This window comes from Rosa rugosa, chromosome 2 (assembly GCF_958449725.1).
Source record: "Rosa rugosa chromosome 2, drRosRugo1.1, whole genome shotgun sequence".
Classification (NCBI taxonomy): Eukaryota; Viridiplantae; Streptophyta; class Magnoliopsida; order Rosales; family Rosaceae; genus Rosa; species Rosa rugosa.
In genome coordinates, this window is record NC_084821.1 from 30546191 (window position 1) to 30565796 (window position 19606).

The 19606-nt window shown below is 37.5% G+C and overlaps 1 pseudogene; it reads right to left on the minus strand.

Annotated features, from left to right (window-relative positions):
- The window catches only part of LOC133730625 (uncharacterized), a 94148-nt pseudogene that overhangs the window by 52677 nt on the left and 21865 nt on the right, over positions 1-19606 (minus strand).

A 19606-nucleotide genomic window follows, 5' to 3' on the forward strand; every position in this document is an offset into this window, starting at 1 on the left:
AGGGGAGGACGAACACAAGAGGTAGGATCCATTTTGGCATAGGCTACTCCCTCATTGAGGTTTACGCCCATTTGTAAGCACTTCTGAATCTAAAACCCGTTATGAATGTTGTCCCCTTCCTAGACACCATCTCACATAGGCTATACTTACTTGGATATAAAAGGTCCTAAGTGTGAAAACAGTTCAATGAATGTTAATAAAGGCCGCCCTCAACCTTAAGGGACCTGAACTAGGTACCAATAAGGGGTTTAGGCCAATATTAATAAACACGACTTCACCTATTCCTTCTTTAATTTACAACTCACAATTAAACTCGTGTTCAACAATATAAATAACAACCTAAGTAATTAATTAACTAAAATTCGACAATTACAAAAATAATTAACAAGTAAATTTTTTTTTTTTTTTTTTCGGTCACAATATAAACAACACAATATATTCACAAAGTGACAAATGATTTTTCAATCCCCGGCAACGGCGCCAAAAATTGATACGCTAAAGCAAGCGCATAATTTAACCCTAAAAATATCATAGTAGTGAAGCAAGTAGGGATCGTTCTATTCCGGGGATTGAGGGTACACCTGTCATTGTCAAACAATTAAACAATTAAAATTAAAACAAAGTATAATATTCACAAAGATATTCACAACTATAAACATTTTACACAAAAGGGAGGATTTTGTTTTTGGTTTTCGAAAATAAATTAAGTAAACAAAATAATTAAAATGCAAAAACATAAAAATAAAGATGGAATGAAAGAACAAAGATCAAAACCCGAAACTATGATTAAAATTGATTCAAACCCTAATATTGTTCATCTAAGTCATGAGAAAGGAGTTGATCATGTGAAACGTTAGAAAGCAAACAATTTCCCATATTTTACTTTTCAATGCTACCCAACCTAAGCGAAAGCACCTAGATTAATCCTATCAAACATGTAATCAAGCCCTAGAAAGCTAGTCAAGCATGACATGTTCAACGCAATAAACACCTAGAAAGGCTATCAACTCAAGTGTGCAACTTAGTATGAAAAAGTCCACCTAATTGCAATCCTCGTTAATTAAATTCGATCTTTGTACAAAACCTTTACTACTTTGATTCAAGTTTACACAAAACGAAAAGTCGATTTTATGTTCTTAAACCTAGCAACATTCATATCAAAACCCTAAGTGTTTGCAACCACATAAGATTAAAATACAAAAGATATCTATAACGCAAATTTAATTAACCAAACTCACATAAGCAACTTTCGAAGAACAATATATATGAATCTGAAAATTCTCAATTAATCATAAAAATTCCAGAAATTAATATTCATTCAAACATATATGTCAACTAGAACAAAACCAACGAAATACAAAGCAAAGGTTACAAAGTAGAGGTCGAATTACACCGTGGATGGAAGATGATAATGGGTGAATAAAGATGAATTCTTTAAAACTCGAAAGCAAGCTTCAAAGGTGGATGGTGGAGGAATAGGTCACGGCTTCTTCTTCTCTTCCTTGGCCTTGCTTGAACTCGTGGCTTGCTCTAGAGGATGGAGGAACTCACGGCTATGCTAGAGGGATTTTCTGATTTTTTTAAGTTGTAAAACGTATGGAGAGGAACTTTTTACGTTGTGAATAAAGGAGTATATATAGGAGCACGGCAAACTTGGTCCCCAAGCACATATTTTCTGATTTTCTTCTTGCAATTTCGGCCAAAATATACTTAGGGTTTCTAGGAATGAATCTAGACGCCTTTTGGTGCTTTTCTTGATGTCCACACTTTTTCTTTCCATAAAACTCTCCCTAGAATATCTTTTTGCCGAATTCTCTAGGGTTTCTTCATGAATATCACGGCAACTTCCTCCTTTTCCTCTTGGCTTGGACGGCAAGAGTCTCCTAGGGTTTATCTTTCCATTAAAATTACCCTAGAAAATCTCTTGCGTAATCTTCTTTTAATTTCTGATTTTCACGCCATCTCCCTTGTTTCTCTCTTTGGTTTTCACGGCAAAACATCTCTAGGGTTAGGGTTTTGCGTCACAAACCCTAATGTCATGGGCTTTGATGGGCCTTGATCCAATTTGCCGAAATTCCATAGAGTTCTTGGGCCTCGTTGCTTCAACTTCAAGCCTTGTCACCTTCCAACGCAAAACACATTATTTTTCCATTTCTTTTTCATGGTTGCGTTGGAAACTTGCTCGGGAAGCCTTCCTCCTTTTCGTAGGATTTCCTGGTTGGACTAGGAAAGCTTATTTCTTCATTTCTGCTCAAATGTGTGGCCCATTTTGTCTCATATTCGCTTGCCTTGACGTTCGCAAGCTCCTCTTTCCATTCGTGAGTTCATTTCCACTTTTTAGCTCGGAGGTGATACGCTATAAGCAAGCGCATAATTTAACCCTGAAATGTCATTAGTAGCATAGAATAAATAGGGATCGTTCTATTCCGGGGATTGAGGGTACACCTGTCATTGTCAAACAATTAAACAATTAAAATTAAAACAAAGTATAATATTTACACATATGCACATTATTTACGAATAAAAAGGGGGTTTTTGATTTTGGTTTTTCTGAAAATTAAACTAAGTTAACAAAATAATTAAAATGTTAAAACATAAAAATATAAATGGAATGCAAGAACAAAGATCAAAGTCGAAACTCATGATTAAAATTGATTCAAGTTCATCATTGTTCATCATAGTCATGCAAGAGGAATTGATCATGTGAAACGTTCAAAGCAAACAATTTCCCATATTTTACTTTCAACGCTAATTAATCTAAGCGAAAGCACATAGACTAATCCTATCAAACATGCATTCAAGCCCTAGAAAGCTAGTCAATCATACATGTTTAACGCAATAAGCATCTAGAAAGGCTATCAATTCAAATGTGCAACTTAGTATGAAAAAGTCCACCTAATTGCAATCTTCTTTGATTAAATTCGGTTTTTGTACAAAACCTTTACTACTTATTGATTCAAGAACACAAAACCAAAAAGTTGATTCATGTTCTTGAATTCGTAGCACCAATTATATAAAAACCCTAAAAGTTTCGAACCCTTTAAGATTAACATACAAAAGATTTCTATCATGCAAATTTAATCAAACACTCACACATAAGCAACCATAATTCGCAAAGTATGAATCTGAAAATTAACTATTAATCATAAAATTTCAGAAAACAATACTTGTTCAAACATATGTGTCAACTAAGGCATAACCAACGAAAATACAAACAAAGTTACAAGGAAGAATCGAATTACACCAAGAGATGGAGATGGTGATGAACGAAAAGGTGATGTGGTCTCTTGAATTTCGAAAGCAATCTTCAAGGTGGAGGATGGATGGTGTTCACGGCTTGTCTTCTTCTTCCTTGGCCTTGCTTGCACTTCGTGGTTGCCCTAGAGGATGGAGAAGAGCACGGCTAGGCTAGAGAGTTTTCTGATTTTTTTCTAAAGTTGTAATTGTGTGGGAAGAGAACCCTTTGACGTTGAGAAGAGGAGAGATTATATAGGGGACGGCAACTTGGTCTCCAAGGCCGTGTAAAACCCTAGAGAAACTCACGGCAACAATGTCTAACTCCACATAATTCCTCCCAATAGAATCTTGCCAAGTAAGCCCTATGATGTGTCTCAACCAATCACATAATTTCCTAGAATATTTCCCTTGATTTTCTTGCCGAAATTCTTGAGATAATTTCTGATTTTCTGTTTTTAAATTCGGCCAAAACTCTTTAGGGAATGTAGGAATGTATCTAGACTCCTTTTTGGCCGTTTCTTGGTCTCCACACTTTGGCTTTCCTTAAAACTCTCCCCTAGAATCTCTCTTTGCCGAATTCTCTAGGGTTTCTTCATGTATATCACGGCAATTCCTTCTTTTCCTCTTGGCTTGGACGGCAAAAGATCTTCTAGGGTTTATCTCTTGATGTATTTCCATAAAAATAGCCCTAGAAAATCTCCCTAGAATATCTCCTTTTAATTTCTGATTTTTGGACGCCACTTCCTTGTTTCTCTCTTCATCTTGGACGGCAAAACTCCCTAGGGTTTATTCCATGCGTCACAAACCCTAATCCCTTGGGCCTTGGTGGGCCTTGGTCCATTTTGCCGAAAATTCAAAGTGCTCTTGGGCTTCGTTGCTTCATCTTCAAGCCTTCTTCTTTTCCAACGCAAAACACTTCATTTTCTTCATTTCTTTTCATAGTTGCGTTGGAAACTTCATTGGTAAGCTCTCCTCCATTTCGCAGGGTTTCCTGGTTGCACTAGGAAAGCTTGTTTCTTCATTTCTGCTCAAATGTGTGGTTCAATGTTCTTCATTTTTGTTCCCCTTGACGTTCGCAAGCTCCTCTTCCCATTCGTGTGTTCATTTCCACTTTTTAGCTCGGAAGTTCTGAAAATAGAAACTAGTATGAGAAATAGAAACTTTCCTAATTTGAAAAATAGAAACTTACCAAAAATGAAAAATAGAAAGTTACTAAAAATGAAAAATAGAAACTTGCCAGAAATGAGAAATGAAAACTACAAGAATAGAAACTTTCTAGAAATGGAAAATAGAAACTAAGAAAAATGGAAACTTTCTACAAATAGGAACTTTCCCAATCAAAGAATGGAAACTTTCCTAAACAGAGTTTTACTAAGGAAATGACGCAAGAAATGTAAGGAAGTGCAGTTAAAACGTCGCATTAAAATGCTCCTATCAAATTCCCCCACACTTAGCTTTTGCTAGTCCCTTAGCAAAATCAAACAAAGACACATACTAAGACTCAACGAAAATTAAAGACTCAAACAAACAAAGACTCTATTGCCCTTCAACTTTTTGTCTCAGCAATCTCTTACTTTCACAACACCAAGATTAGCACTTCACCAAGAATCAATGTTTAGGCATTCGAGAGTTAATTAAAACATATAATCCACACATACACAAGTAGGACTTGGTTGTAACAATGGTGATGGGTTTAAGCTTAGCATGCTTCAGACAAGTATGATTCAAATCTCACAAGTATATCCCTCTTTCTTCTCTCAGATCATGGCAATGCTTAAAAGCTTATTCACTCAAGTATATGTGAAAGATAAACAAGTGTATCACATATAAAGAAACGAAAGCACATAAATATTCTTTTAAAGATCTCATGAAGGATATCAACTACTTGCACGAATGGACTGCCATAGGTTCAACTCTTGTAACTCATCTCCACATCAAGGGCTGTCCCATCTTAAGGATCAAGAAGGTCCTTTCTCTCAAGGGTTGTAATGGGGCTCAGGCTCAAGGTTTAAAGAAACGAAAGGTAAGGATTTATCAAAGTGTCCTAAAAACCTAGTAGAGCTCATATGAATGTAGAGATCTCGAAATTCCACCAAGGCATTGCAAAAACGTCACTTCCCCATATAGGTCACATAAAAGGGCCAAATGTCTTCATGTTGGGCCCAATCTTCAATGTAAACTTCCCTTGACTCTAGTGAAATGGACAAAGGCCAAATTTTTCTGTAGTGGGCCTTCAATTTAAAGCAGAACTCCAAAATCACTAAGTATAGGGGACTTAATCCATAAACATTTCTTTCTTTTTATTTCTTTTTAGCCGTATATATTTTTTCTTTCTTTTCATTTTTCACGGCTTTCTCATATTTTTTCTTTTCATGGACAAGTCTACCCCCACACTTGAACTTTCACCTCTTCTCAATCTTCATCTTTAACACCAAACCCATGTAATATGTCTCAAAAGTTAGCTCTACTAAGTTCTTAGAACAAAGGGTAGAGTTGTAACTATACTAAGCTTCATGGTTAAGGATTTTAAAGTGATGAACGAAAAGGCTTAATGTAGGCTCAAAGGGGCTTATCTAGGGGGGTCCCACGAGGGGCACAAATAGGGACACAAGTTTATATGGCAATGGTGGTAATTCCTAGAGAACCTCTATCCCTTCCAGAATCAGGGCCATGTATTGATATTACGTCTCAACAAGCACAAGAGCGAATTCTAGCATCTCTAGTCCATTAAACTTAATCTATGGCAAGCAGTCAATCAAGATGAAAGAATAATGAGATCATCAAAACATCGCCAAGAAATTAAGAATATATTTTCATTTTCACTCCAAGAAAAAGGAACATGGCTCAAATATCTCACATGGGTTTTATGAATCAAAACTCATCCTAACATGCTCATATTCTGTACCAAGGTCACGAGATCCATATCCACTACACATGCATACATTTTTCATATATCTCAATTAACCAAAGAATACCATGTTAAACATCATCTCAATGTTGTGATCCTCTTTTAGTCATGACTTCAGAGATATAGAATCATCCTAGACAGTTGAAGGGGCATCCTATGACTCAAAACAAAAACAAAAGCAACGAAATGTTTTTTTTTTTTTATTTTTCTGACATTTTTCGATTTTTTTGTATTTTTCAATATATATGACTCAAAATAAAAGACAAAAATGTAAATCCCTTCCCCCACACTTAAATATTGCATTGTCCTCAATGTAATCAATTATAAGCATGCAATGAAACACTTAAGCATATAGAGATGGAATTTACGAAAATAAAGTTCAAAGACAAACAAAAAGCATAAAATAAAGAAGTAGGGAGGCAAAAGAGCAAATCTGCGTTGAAGGCTCCTCCACAGCTACTTCTGAATTGGGTTGCCTCCCAAGCAGCGCTTAATGTTTATAGTCTTTCAGCCTAGACTTGTACCTCCATTTAATCCTCAAGAGGTGGAACGTTTTGGAGGGGTACTTCCTCCACTTCGTGTTCCACAAAGGCCTCATAGTAAGGCTTCAAGCGATGGCCATTCACTTTGAACTCGTTACCTGTTTGTTCACTCTTTATCTGCACAGCTCCATGAGAAAACACATTAGTGATAACAAAAGGTCCAATCCAACGAGAACGAAGTTTACCTGGGAAGAGTTTGAGACGAGAATGGAAGAGAAGAACTTTTTGACCCACAACAAAAGTCTTCCTTCGAATCATTTTATCATGGAATGCCTTAGTCTTTTCTTTATAGATGTTGGCACTTTCGAAAGCATCATTCCTAATCTCCTCTAACTCTTGCAACTGCAGCTTCCTATGAAGCCCAGCTTCATCCAGATCCATATTGAACTGCTTCACAGCCCACCAAGCTTTGTGCTCTAACTCCACAGGTAAATGGCAAGGTTTGCCATAGACAATGCGATATGGGGACATACCTATGGGAGTCTTGTATGCAGTTCTGTAGGCCCACAAAGCATCCTCCAAGCGTAGGGACCAATCCTTCCTGTTGGGGTTCACAGTCTTTTCCAATATCCCCTTGATCTGACGATTTGAGACCTCAGCCTGCCCACTAGTTTGGGGGTGATAAGGTGTAGAAACCTTATGTGTAACATCATATTTCTTCAACAAGGCCTCAATCGTCCGATTGCAAAAATGGGATCCACCATCACTAATGAGAACTCTAGGCATTCCAAACCTGCTAAAGATGTTAGACTTGATAAAATCTGCAACAACCTTAGAGTCATTAGTTCTAGTGGCCTTTGCTTCCACCCATTTGGAAACATAGTCCACTGCAAGTAAGATATATAGAAACCCAAAAGATGAAGGGAAAGGTCCCATGAAATCTATGCCCCAGACATCAAATATTTCAACAGTTATGATATTGGACAATGGCATTTGATCTCTAGAACTTAGATTTCCGGTTCGTTGGCATCTATCACAAGTTAAACAATATGCATGTGCATCCTTAAATAACGTTGGCCAAAAGAACCCAGACTCTAACACCTTAAAAGCAGTCTTTTTAGACCCAAAGTGACCCCCACATGCTTTAGAATGGCAAAACGAAAGTATGGCATTATGTTCATGTTCAGGCACACATCTCCTAATCAGTTGATCAGAGCAATATTTCCACAAATAAGGTTCATCCCAAACATATTGCTTAACAGTTTTCTTAAGCCTATCTCTATGAGCACGTGACATGGTATCAGGAATCTTCCTAGAAACAATATAGTTCACAATATCAGCATACCATGGTTCACTTACCTGAAGTCCAAAAAGCTGCTCATCTGGAAACGTCTCCACCAGAGGGAGAGGGTCTTCTGCATGTACCAAACGACTCAAGTGGTCAGCTACCACGTTTTCACTACCCTTCTTGTCCTTGATGTCAACGTCAAACTCTTGCAAGAGTAGGACCCATCTGATAAGCCTTGGTTTCGCCTCCTTCTTGGTCATCAAGTACTTCAAAGCTGCATGGTCAGTATAAATAATTACCTTGGTACCAAGTAAGTAGGAACGAAACTTTTCAAGGGCAAAAACAACTGCAAGGAGCTCTTTCTCTGTGGTGGAATAATTCATTTGTGCATCATTCAGAGTCCTGTAATCAATGCACACTCTGTGACCTGTGACTGTCCTTTGGGGCACCAGTTCGTTCTCAGCATTCTTCACCACAGTTACCCCAGATTTCTTGGGCACAACCTGAACTGGCGAGACCCACTTGGAGTCTGAAATGGGGTAGATCACCCCACAATCTAGGAGTTTGATAACCTCCTTCTTCACAACTTCCATCATTGGAGGGTTGAGACGACGTTGAGCCTCTCTAGTGGGTTTAGACCCCTCCTCAAGAAGTATCCTATGGACGCAAGTTGTAGGGCTAATTCCCTTGATGTCCGCCAATGTCCATCCTATGGCGGTCTTGTGTTGTTTCAGCATCTCCACCAACTTCTCTTCTTGTGGAGTCGTAAGCGCAGAGGACACTATCACTGGTAAGGTCTCCTTGTCTCCTAAGTAGACATACTTCAAATGGTCTGGAAGAGGTTTAAGCTCAAGTTCTGGGGCTTGGACCACTGAAGGTAAAGTCTTGTTAGTAGATAACTGAATGGACAAAGGAGAATTGGACTTACCTATATAAGGGGATGCTTCAAGGAAGGAGACGTTTTCAATTATCTTTCCTTCACAAGTGTCCTTCAATTCCTCCTCTGAGATAATGGCACCACCTTTCGTATACCCTACTCCTTGTTCGAGTGTTGTGGCTAGCGTATCCTCATTCATGGCCTCAAACATTTTCTGGGCAAGGTCATCCAAAATATCAATAGAATAACAGTCATTTATATCAAGAGGATACCTCATGGCTTCAAAAATGTTGAAGCCAATAACGTCACCATCAAACTCCATGGTGAGAGAGCCTGCATACACATCTATCTTCGTCCTAGCTGTCCTTAAGAAAGGACGTCCCAAAAGCAAAGGAGTGGAACTCACAGGGGAGTCCTCCATTTCCAACACATAAAAATCAGCTGGGAAGATAAGATGGTTAACCTGCACAAGCACATCCTCCAACAAACCTCTAGGGTATGCATTGGATCTGTCAGCTAACTGAATGATAACATTATCAGATTTAAGTTCCCCTAGACCTAGGGTTTCATAAACAGAGTAGGGCATAACATTAACAGATGCACCTAGATCTAGCATGGCATTCTTAAATCTGGAGTTACCAATAGTACATGGAATAGTAAAGCTTCTAGGATCCTTACACTTTGGAGGAATCTTCCTCTGAATCAAGGCAGAAACGTTCTCACTTACCTTTACCACCTCCTTTTCACGGTTCACTCTCCTAGTAGTGCAAAGCTCTTTAAGGAACTTGGCATACTTAGGGACTTGCTTGATGGCCTCTAGGAGGGGTAAGTTTACTTGCACCTTCTTGAAAGTTTCCAAGATAGCTTGGTCACTTTCATCCTTCTTTGATTTAGCAAATCTGCGTGGAAAGGGCATGCAAGAAGAAGAAGGGTTAGTAATAACCGAATTGGATAAGTTAGAATTAATACCTTGAATATCCGGTTTTGCCTTTGGTGGTGAGGACGCCTTGAGTTCTTCCTTGGACGTTGCAGGGTCCTTTTCAACACCCAACTTTGTGGGTTCATGGCCTTCCTCAATCTCTATGCTTACTTGGGCTTTCTTGGGTGGCTTGGGTTGATCCACAAATGGCCTTCCACTCCTTGTAGTCACAACTGATGCATTCTCCACATTACCCTTAGGATTAGGTATTGTGACACTAGGGAGCTTCCCATTCTCATGAATCTTGCTCATGAAACCCACAACTTGGCCCATCTGCTTCTTGAGCTCTGCAATGTCCTTAGTATGGGTCTGTTGTCCTTGGATCAAAGCCTGAGTAGAGTTGGTCAAGGCTTGTGTAGAAGCAGTCAAAGCCTCCAACGTCTTATCATAATGGGAATTGGAATTCCCAGAGTTCTGTTGAGGAGGAGGCATGTAAGGAGCTTGAGGACGTTGAAAAGTAGGCCCTTGAGGACGTTGAAAGGTCCCACCAAGAGGATTCTGAACATTGTCATTGTTGGTCCACTTGAAGTTGGGATGGTCCCTCCATCCTGGGTTATAAGTATTGGAATAAGGGTCATGTCTAGGACGTTGAGGTCCTCCCTGATATCCTCCTTGAAATCCTCCTTGGTATCCTCCAATAGCATTGGCAGATTCCCATCCTCCATTTTCATTGAGTTGAGGGCATTGATCAGTAACATGCCCTTGCATAGAGCATACCCCACAAGCTATGGATGCACTAGGTCCTTTGGAACTTATGACTTGGTTCATGAGCAAGGTGAGCTTATTCAGTTGATCCTCAATGGCATTGTTCCTACCCACTTCATGTACCTTTCGAATGGAGTGCCCTATACCCTCGTATTGTTGACTGTTGAGGGCACGATTCTCAATAAGTTCCTTTCCCTCTGCAGGTGACTTGTCCACAAAAGCTCCTCCAGCTGCAGCATCAAGCATTTGCCTCTCTAAGGGTAAGAGTCCCTCATAGAAGCATGTCAGTAGGGTCTCATCCTTCATCTGATGTTGAGGACATTGAGCAAGTAAGGAGTTGAACCTCTCATAATAGGCAGAATAGGACTCATCTGGAGCTTGTTCAATTCCACTAAGCTTCTTCCTGAGTGTGATGACCTTGGAAGCTGGGAAGTATCTTTCCAGGAAGGCCTTCCTCATAGTGTCCCAAGAGGTGATACGTCCAGCAGGAATCTCATATAGCCAATCTTTGGCTCTGTCGGCTAAGGAAAATGGAAATGCCTTCATCCTTAGAATGTTCTCATCTGCTCCTTGTGGTTGCATGTTAGAACACACAACCTGAAATGCCCTAAGATGCTTGTTGGCGTCCTCCATAGGGAGCCCATGAAACTTAGGGAGTTGGTGCAATAATCCACTCTTCAGCTCAAACTCTGCATTTCTTCCTGCACCAGGGGCAGGGTACACAATACCTGTAGGGGGTCCTCCCTCGACTGTTGCTGTGGATAGTTCCCTAATGGATGCCATTCTCTCTTCTTGAACTTCTTCAGGTGGTGGTGAAGGTGGTGGTGTGGAGTTGGATGAAACCAAAGGTGAAGGTGTACGTGGAGGTGGAGATGGAGTAGGTGTAGGTGATGTGGATTCCTCAGAAGGATAGATTCTCTTCCCTTGCTCGTTAAACTTGTACTCTTTGAATTGCAAGGCAGAAGGTCTTCTGTACTCAAGTGTAGGAGGATTTTTCAAACGAGCGAGCCTTTCTTCAATCTCTTGTATGGAAGGGATTTTAGAGGACTCGGACATTCATGGAATTCCTGAACAACATTAAGATGTACAAAAGTGAGTAACTTACGAAAATAAACAAAATACAAGTTAATATTTTCATACAAAAACGTCACTATTCATAATGCAACAAAAGAGACTTACAAATTTTGTACAAGTAAGAGAAGTAAGAAAACAGACCAATTTACAAATGAAAGTTATGTACGAGTATTTTGTTTTTGTCATGGAAATGTCATAAACAAAGTTAATAACTCAATTGATTCCAAGTTGTAAGTCGAGCCCAATAGAAACCACTACTATTGGTGAGCTACGATATAGGGATAGTCGCTTAGACATAAGTCACTTTCCTTTGTTTCAACCTAAGACACCATCTGTAATGCCCCTTACTCAGCTTGGAAATTACTCATGTGTTAAACTGTTCTCCAAGTGTTAATAAAGGCCGCCCTCAACCTCATAAGACCTTAGAAAGGTACGAATGAAGGGTTAAGGCCAATATTAACAAAAGGGCCCTTGTCTACTCATACGATTTTACACACTCACAACAATTAAATAATTAACAAAATTTATAACTCCATTTTTATTATCTTTAATTTTATTTCTTTACAAGTAAAATTAGACACAAAACACACAAAACTTTCACACAAAGTACAAAACGTCACTATTCACATCTAATTAACTTTTTTTTTTTTTTTTTTTTTTTTTTTTTTTTTCCTTTTTCTTTCTTTTATTGTTAAATTTATTTTCAACACTTAGGTACGGGAACAGGGAATCTCAGAGTGCAATGGGCTGTAACAGCTTCCTTTCCGAGATAAGTTTAATCCAATATACCTTAAGTGTCACAACAATTTCTTACGTTTTCTTTTGTCATAAATATTATTGATATCAAATTTAATTCCAAGCGGTAAATCAAGTGGACGTGCGGCCCAAGTATAATCGTCAAGACACTAAGTCCCTCCTACATCCTTTGGGCAACCTTACTGAAATGGCCAGGTAGGGGAGGGCGAACACAAGAGGTAGGATCCATTTTGGCATAGGCTACTCCCTCATTGAGGTTTACGCCCATTTGTAAGCACTTCTGAATCCAGAACCCGTTATGAACGTTGTCCCCTTCCTAGACACCATCTCACATAGGCTATACTTACTTGGATGTAAAAGGTCCTAAGTGTGAAGACAGTTCAATGAATGTTAATAAAGGCCGCCCTCAACCTTAAGGGACCTGAACTAGGTACCAATAAGGGGTTTAGGCCAATATTAATAAACACGACTTCACCTATTCCTTCTTTAATTTACAACTAACAATTAAATTCGTGTTCAACAATAAAAATAACAACCTAAGTGATTAATCTAAGTAAATTTCGACAATTACAAAAAATTTACAAGTAATATTTTTTTTTTTTTTTTTTTTTCGGTCACATTATAAACAAAACAATATATTCACAATATGACAAATGATTTTTCAATCCCCGGCAACGGCGCCAAAAATTGATACGCTATAAGCAAGCGCATAATTTAACCCTGAAATGTCATTAGTAGCATAGAATAAATAGGGATCGTTCTATTCCGGGGATTGAGGGTACACCTGTCATTGTCAAACAATTAAACAATTAAAATTAAAACAAAGTATAATATTTACACATATGCACATTATTTACGAATAAAAAGGGGGTTTTTGATTTTGGTTTTTCTGAAAATTAAACTAAGTTAACAAAATAATTAAAATGTTAAAACATAAAAATATAAATGGAATGCAAGAACAAAGATCAAAGTCGAAACTCATGATTAAAATTGATTCAAGTTCATCATTGTTCATCATAGTCATGCAAGAGGAATTGATCATGTGAAACGTTCAAAGCAAACAATTTCCCATATTTTACTTTCAACGCTAATTAATCTAAGCGAAAGCACATAGACTAATCCTATCAAACATGCATTCAAGCCCTAGAAAGCTAGTCAATCATACATGTTTAACGCAATAAGCATCTAGAAAGGCTATCAATTCAAATGTGCAACTTAGTATGAAAAAGTCCACCTAATTGCAATCTTCTTTGATTAAATTCGGTTTTTGTACAAAACCTTTACTACTTATTGATTCAAGAACACAAAACCAAAAAGTTGATTCATGTTCTTGAATTCGTAGCACCAATTATATAAAAACCCTAAAAGTTTCGAACCCTTTAAGATTAACATACAAAAGATTTCTATCATGCAAATTTAATCAAACACTCACACATAAGCAACCATAATTCGCAAAGTATGAATCTGAAAATTAACTATTAATCATAAAATTTCAGAAAACAATACTTGTTCAAACATATGTGTCAACTAAGGCATAACCAACGAAAATACAAACAAAGTTACAAGGAAGAATCGAATTACACCAAGAGATGGAGATGGTGATGAACGAAAAGGTGATGTGGTCTCTTGAATTTCGAAAGCAATCTTCAAGGTGGAGGATGGATGGTGTTCACGGCTTGTCTTCTTCTTCCTTGGCCTTGCTTGCACTTCGTGGTTGCCCTAGAGGATGGAGAAGAGCACGGCTAGGCTAGAGAGTTTTCTGATTTTTTTCTAAAGTTGTAATTGTGTGGGAAGAGAACCCTTTGACGTTGAGAAGAGGAGAGATTATATAGGGGACGGCAACTTGGTCTCCAAGGCCGTGTAAAACCCTAGAGAAACTCACGGCAACAATGTCTAACTCCACATAATTCCTCCCAATAGAATCTTGCCAAGTAAGCCCTATGATGTGTCTCAACCAATCACATAATTTCCTAGAATATTTCCCTTGATTTTCTTGCCGAAATTCTTGAGATAATTTCTGATTTTCTGTTTTTAAATTCGGCCAAAACTCTTTAGGGAATGTAGGAATGTATCTAGACTCCTTTTTGGCCGTTTCTTGGTCTCCACACTTTGGCTTTCCTTAAAACTCTCCCCTAGAATCTCTCTTTGCCGAATTCTCTAGGGTTTCTTCATGTATATCACGGCAATTCCTTCTTTTCCTCTTGGCTTGGACGGCAAAAGATCTTCTAGGGTTTATCTCTTGATGTATTTCCATAAAAATAGCCCTAGAAAATCTCCCTAGAATATCTCCTTTTAATTTCTGATTTTTGGACGCCACTTCCTTGTTTCTCTCTTCATCTTGGACGGCAAAACTCCCTAGGGTTTATTCCATGCGTCACAAACCCTAATCCCTTGGGCCTTGGTGGGCCTTGGTCCATTTTGCCGAAAATTCAAAGTGCTCTTGGGCTTCGTTGCTTCATCTTCAAGCCTTCTTCTTTTCCAACGCAAAACACTTCATTTTCTTCATTTCTTTTCATAGTTGCGTTGGAAACTTCATTGGTAAGCTCTCCTCCATTTCGCAGGGTTTCCTGGTTGCACTAGGAAAGCTTGTTTCTTCATTTCTGCTCAAATGTGTGGTTCAATGTTCTTCATTTTTGTTCCCCTTGACGTTCGCAAGCTCCTCTTCCCATTCGTGTGTTCATTTCCACTTTTTAGCTCGGAAGTTCTGAAAATAGAAACTAGTATGAGAAATAGAAACTTTCCTAATTTGAAAAATAGAAACTTACCAAAAATGAAAAATAGAAAGTTACTAAAAATGAAAAATAGAAACTTGCCAGAAATGAGAAATGAAAACTACAAGAATAGAAACTTTCTAGAAATGGAAAATAGAAACTAAGAAAAATGGAAACTTTCTACAAATAGGAACTTTCCCAATCAAAGAATGGAAACTTTCCTAAACAGAGTTTTACTAAGGAAATGACGCAAGAAATGTAAGGAAGTGCAGTTAAAACGTCGCATTAAAATGCTCCTATCAGGAGGTCCTGAAAATAGAAACTATACTGAAAATAGAAACTTTCCAAAAATGAAAAATAGAAACTTACTAAAAATGAAAAATAGAAACTTTCCTAAACTGAAAATGGAAACTTGCCAGAAATGAGAAATGAAAACTACAAAAATGGAAACTTTCTACAATAAGGAACTTTCCCAATCAAAGAATGGAAACTTTCCAAAACAAGGATTTTTCAAGGAAATGGCGCAGAAAAATGTAGGGAAATGCAGTTAAAACGTCGCATTAAAATGCTCCTATCAATAAACATTATTGATATCAAATCTAATTCCAAGCGGTAAATCAAGTGGACGTGCGGCCCAAGTATAATCGTCTAAACACAAAGTCCCTCCTACATCCTTTGGGCAACCTTACTAAAATGGCCAGGTAGGGGAGGGCGAACACAAGAGGTAGGATCCATTTTGGCATAGGCTACTCCCACATAGTGGTTTACGCCCATTTGTAAGCACTTCTGAATCCAGAACCCGTTATGAACGTTGTCCCATTCCTAGACACCATCTCACATAGGCTATACTTACTTGGATATAAAAGGTCCTAAGTGTGAAGACAGTTCAATGAATGTTAATAAAGGTCGCCCTCAACCTTAAGGGACCTGAACTAGGTACCAATAAGGGGTTTAGGCCAATATTAATAAACACGACTTCACCTATTCCTTCTTTAATTTACAACCCACAATTAAACTCGTGTTCAACAATATAAATAACAACCTAATTAATTAATTAACTAATTTTCGAGAATTACAACCAATTAACAAGTAATTTTTTTTTTTTTTTTTTCGAACACAATATAAACAAAATACAATATTCACAAAGTTGATAGGAGCATTTTAATGCGACATTTTAACTGCATTTCCCTACATTTTTCTGCGCCATTTCCTTGAAAAATCCTTGTTTTGGAAAGTTTCTATTCTTTGATTGGGAAAGTTCCTTATTGTAGAAAGTTTCCATTTTTGTAGTTTTCATTTCTCATTTCTGGCAAGTTTCCATTTCCAGTTTAGGAAAGTTTCTATGTTTCATTTTTAGTAACTTTCTATTTTTCATTTTTAGTAAGTTTCTATTTTCATTTTTAGAAAGTTTCTATTTTCTTATTAGTTTCTATTTTCAGGACCTCCGAGCTAAAAAGTGGAAATGAACTCACAAATGGAAAGAGGAGCTTGCGAACATCAAGACGAACGAATATGAGAGAAAACGGTCCACACATTTGAGCAGAAATGAAGAAATAAGCTTTCCTAGTCCAACCAGGAAATCCTACGAACTGGAGGAAAGCTTCCCTAGCAAGTTTCCAACGCAACCATGAAAAAGAAATGGAAAAATAATGTGTTTTGCGTTGGAAAATGAGAAGGCTTGAAGATGAAGCAACGAGGCCCAAGAACTCTATGGATTTTCGGCAAAATGGATCAAGGCCCATCAAAGCCCATGACATTAGGGTTTGTGACGCAAAACCCTAACCCTAGGGATGCTTTGCCGTGAAAACCAAAGGGAGGAGAGAAAGTTGGCGTGAAAATCAAGAAGAAAATAAAAGATTACGCAAGAAATTTTCTAGGGTGAAGTTTATGGAAAGAATTCATTCCTAGAAACCCTAAGAATGTTTTGGCGTGAAAATCAAGAAGAAAATCAGAAAATATTCAATGAATTTCGGCAAGAATATATTAGGGTATCTTCTTGGAGTTTTATGATTGGTTGGATGACACACTAGGGCTTACTTGGCAATTTCTCATTGGTGGAAGCTATGTGGAATTATTAATTTAATTCCTTGGAAGAAAATCAGAAAATTCACGGCTTGGAGACCAAGTTTGGCCGTTCCCTATATATACTCTCTACCCTAGACATCTCAACGACTACACAATTCAGAAAATTCTCTCTACGCGCGGAAGCTCTCTCCATTCTCTAGTTCAACTTTTGGCGTTTTCAAGCAAGGAAGGAAGAAGCAAGGACTAGGCCGTGAGCATCTCCACCATTTCACCTTGAAGCCGTGTTCTTTGAAGTTTGCTTTCAAGCTTCATTGGTTCATCATTCGAGTTATTCATCCATCTCTCCATTCACGGTGTAATTCAACCTTCTTTCTTGTAATCACTTTTGATTCTCCTTGTTTGATTTCGTTGGATGTTGTTCTAGTTAACATTGATGTTTGAACAAAGTTTATAATCTGAAATTTTATGATTGAATAAAGGATTTCGAGTTCTATGTTGTGATTCCAAAGTTGCTTATGTGTGATTGTTCGATTGAATTTGCTTTATAGATAACTTTTGTATTTTAATCTTATGTGGTTGCAAACACTTAGGGTTTTGATATGAATGGTGCTAGATTTAAGAACATGAAATCAACTTTTTGTTTTGTGTAACTTGAATCAAAAGTAGTAAAGGTTTTGGACAAAAATCGAATTCAATTGAAGAGGATTGCAATTAGATGAACTTATTCATACTAAGTTGTACACTTGAGTTGATAGCCTTTCTTTGAACTTCTTGCGTTGAACATGTATGATTGACTAGCTTTCTAGGGTTTGATTACATGTTTGATAGGATTAGTCTTTGTGCTTTCACTTAGATTAATTAGCAATGAAAAGTAAAATATGGGAAATCGTTTGCTTTCGAATGTTTCACATGATCAACTCTTTTCACATGACTTGGAAGAACAATGTAGGGTTAATTCGAATTTAATCATGAACTCGGTTTTAATCTTTGTTTCTTACATTTCATTCTTGTATTTTTGTTTTTGTTTATACTTAGTTGATACGCTTTAAGCAAGCGCATAATTTAACCCTGAAATGTCATTAGTAATATAAAGTAAATAGGGATCGTTCTATTCCGGGGATTGAGGGTACACCTGTCATTGTCAAACAATTAAACAATTAAAATTAAAACAAAGTATAATATTCACACATATACACTATTCACGAAATAGGGGGGTATTTTTGATTTTGGTTTCTTTCGAAAATAAAACTAAGTTAACAAAACAATTAAAATGCAAAAACATAAAAATACAAATGGAATGCAAGAACAAAGATCAAAGTCGAAATTCATGATTAAAATTGATTCAAGTTCATCATTGTTCATTATAGTCATGCAAGAGGAATTGATCATGTGAAACGTTCAAAGCAAACAATTTCCCATATTTTACTTTCAATGCTAATTAATCTAAGTGAAAGCACATAGACTAATCCTATCAAACATGCATTCAAGCCCTAGAAAGCTAGTCAATCATACATGTTTAACGCAATAAGCATCTAGAAAGGCTATCAATTCAAATGTGCAACTTAGTATGAAAAAGTCCACCTAATTGCAATCTTCTTTGATTAAATTCGGTTTTTGTACAAAACCTTTACTACTTATTGATTCAAGAACACAAAACCAAAAAGTTGATTCATGTTCTTAAATTCGTAGTGCCAATTATATAAAAACCCTAAAAGTTTCGAACCCTTTAAGATTAACATACAAAAGATTTCTATCATGCAAATTTAATCAAACACTCACACATAAGCAACCATAAATCGCAAAACATGAATCTGAAAATTAACAATTAATCATAAAATTTCAGAAAACAATACTTGTTCAAACATATGTGTCAACTAGGGCATAACCAACGAAAATACAAAACAAAGTTACAAGGGAGAATCGAATTACACCAAGAGATGGAGATGGTGATGAACGAAAAGGTGATGTGGTCTCTTGAATTTCGAAAGCAATCTTCAAGGTGGAGGGTGGATGATGTTCACGGCTTGTCTTCTTCCCCTTTGGCCTTGCTTTGCACTTCGTGGTTGCCCTAGAGGATGGGGAGGAGCACGGCTAGGCTAGAGAACTTTCTGATTTTTTTCTAAAGTGTAGATTGTATGGAGCGAGGAACCCTTGACGTTGAGAAGAGGGGACAATATATAGGGGACGGCCCCTAGGTCTCCAAAACCGTCTAAAACCCTAGAGAAACTCACGGCAAAGATTTGTTAACTCCACATAATTCCCTCCAATGAAATCTTGCCAAGTAAGCCCTATGATGTGTCTCAACCAATCACATAATTTTCTAGATTATTTCCCTTGATTTTCTTGCCGAAATACCTTGAGAATTTTCAGATTTTTGCACTTCCAATTCGGCCAAACTTCCTTTAGGGTTTCAAGGAATGTATCTAGACTTCTTTTGAGAGGTTTTCGAGTTCAACACATATTCTCTTTCCTTTAAAATCTCCCTAAGAAATCTCTTTGCCGAAATCTTCTTTATCCTTGCTTGATTTTCACGCCACTTCTCTCTCCTCCCTTTGGTTTTCACG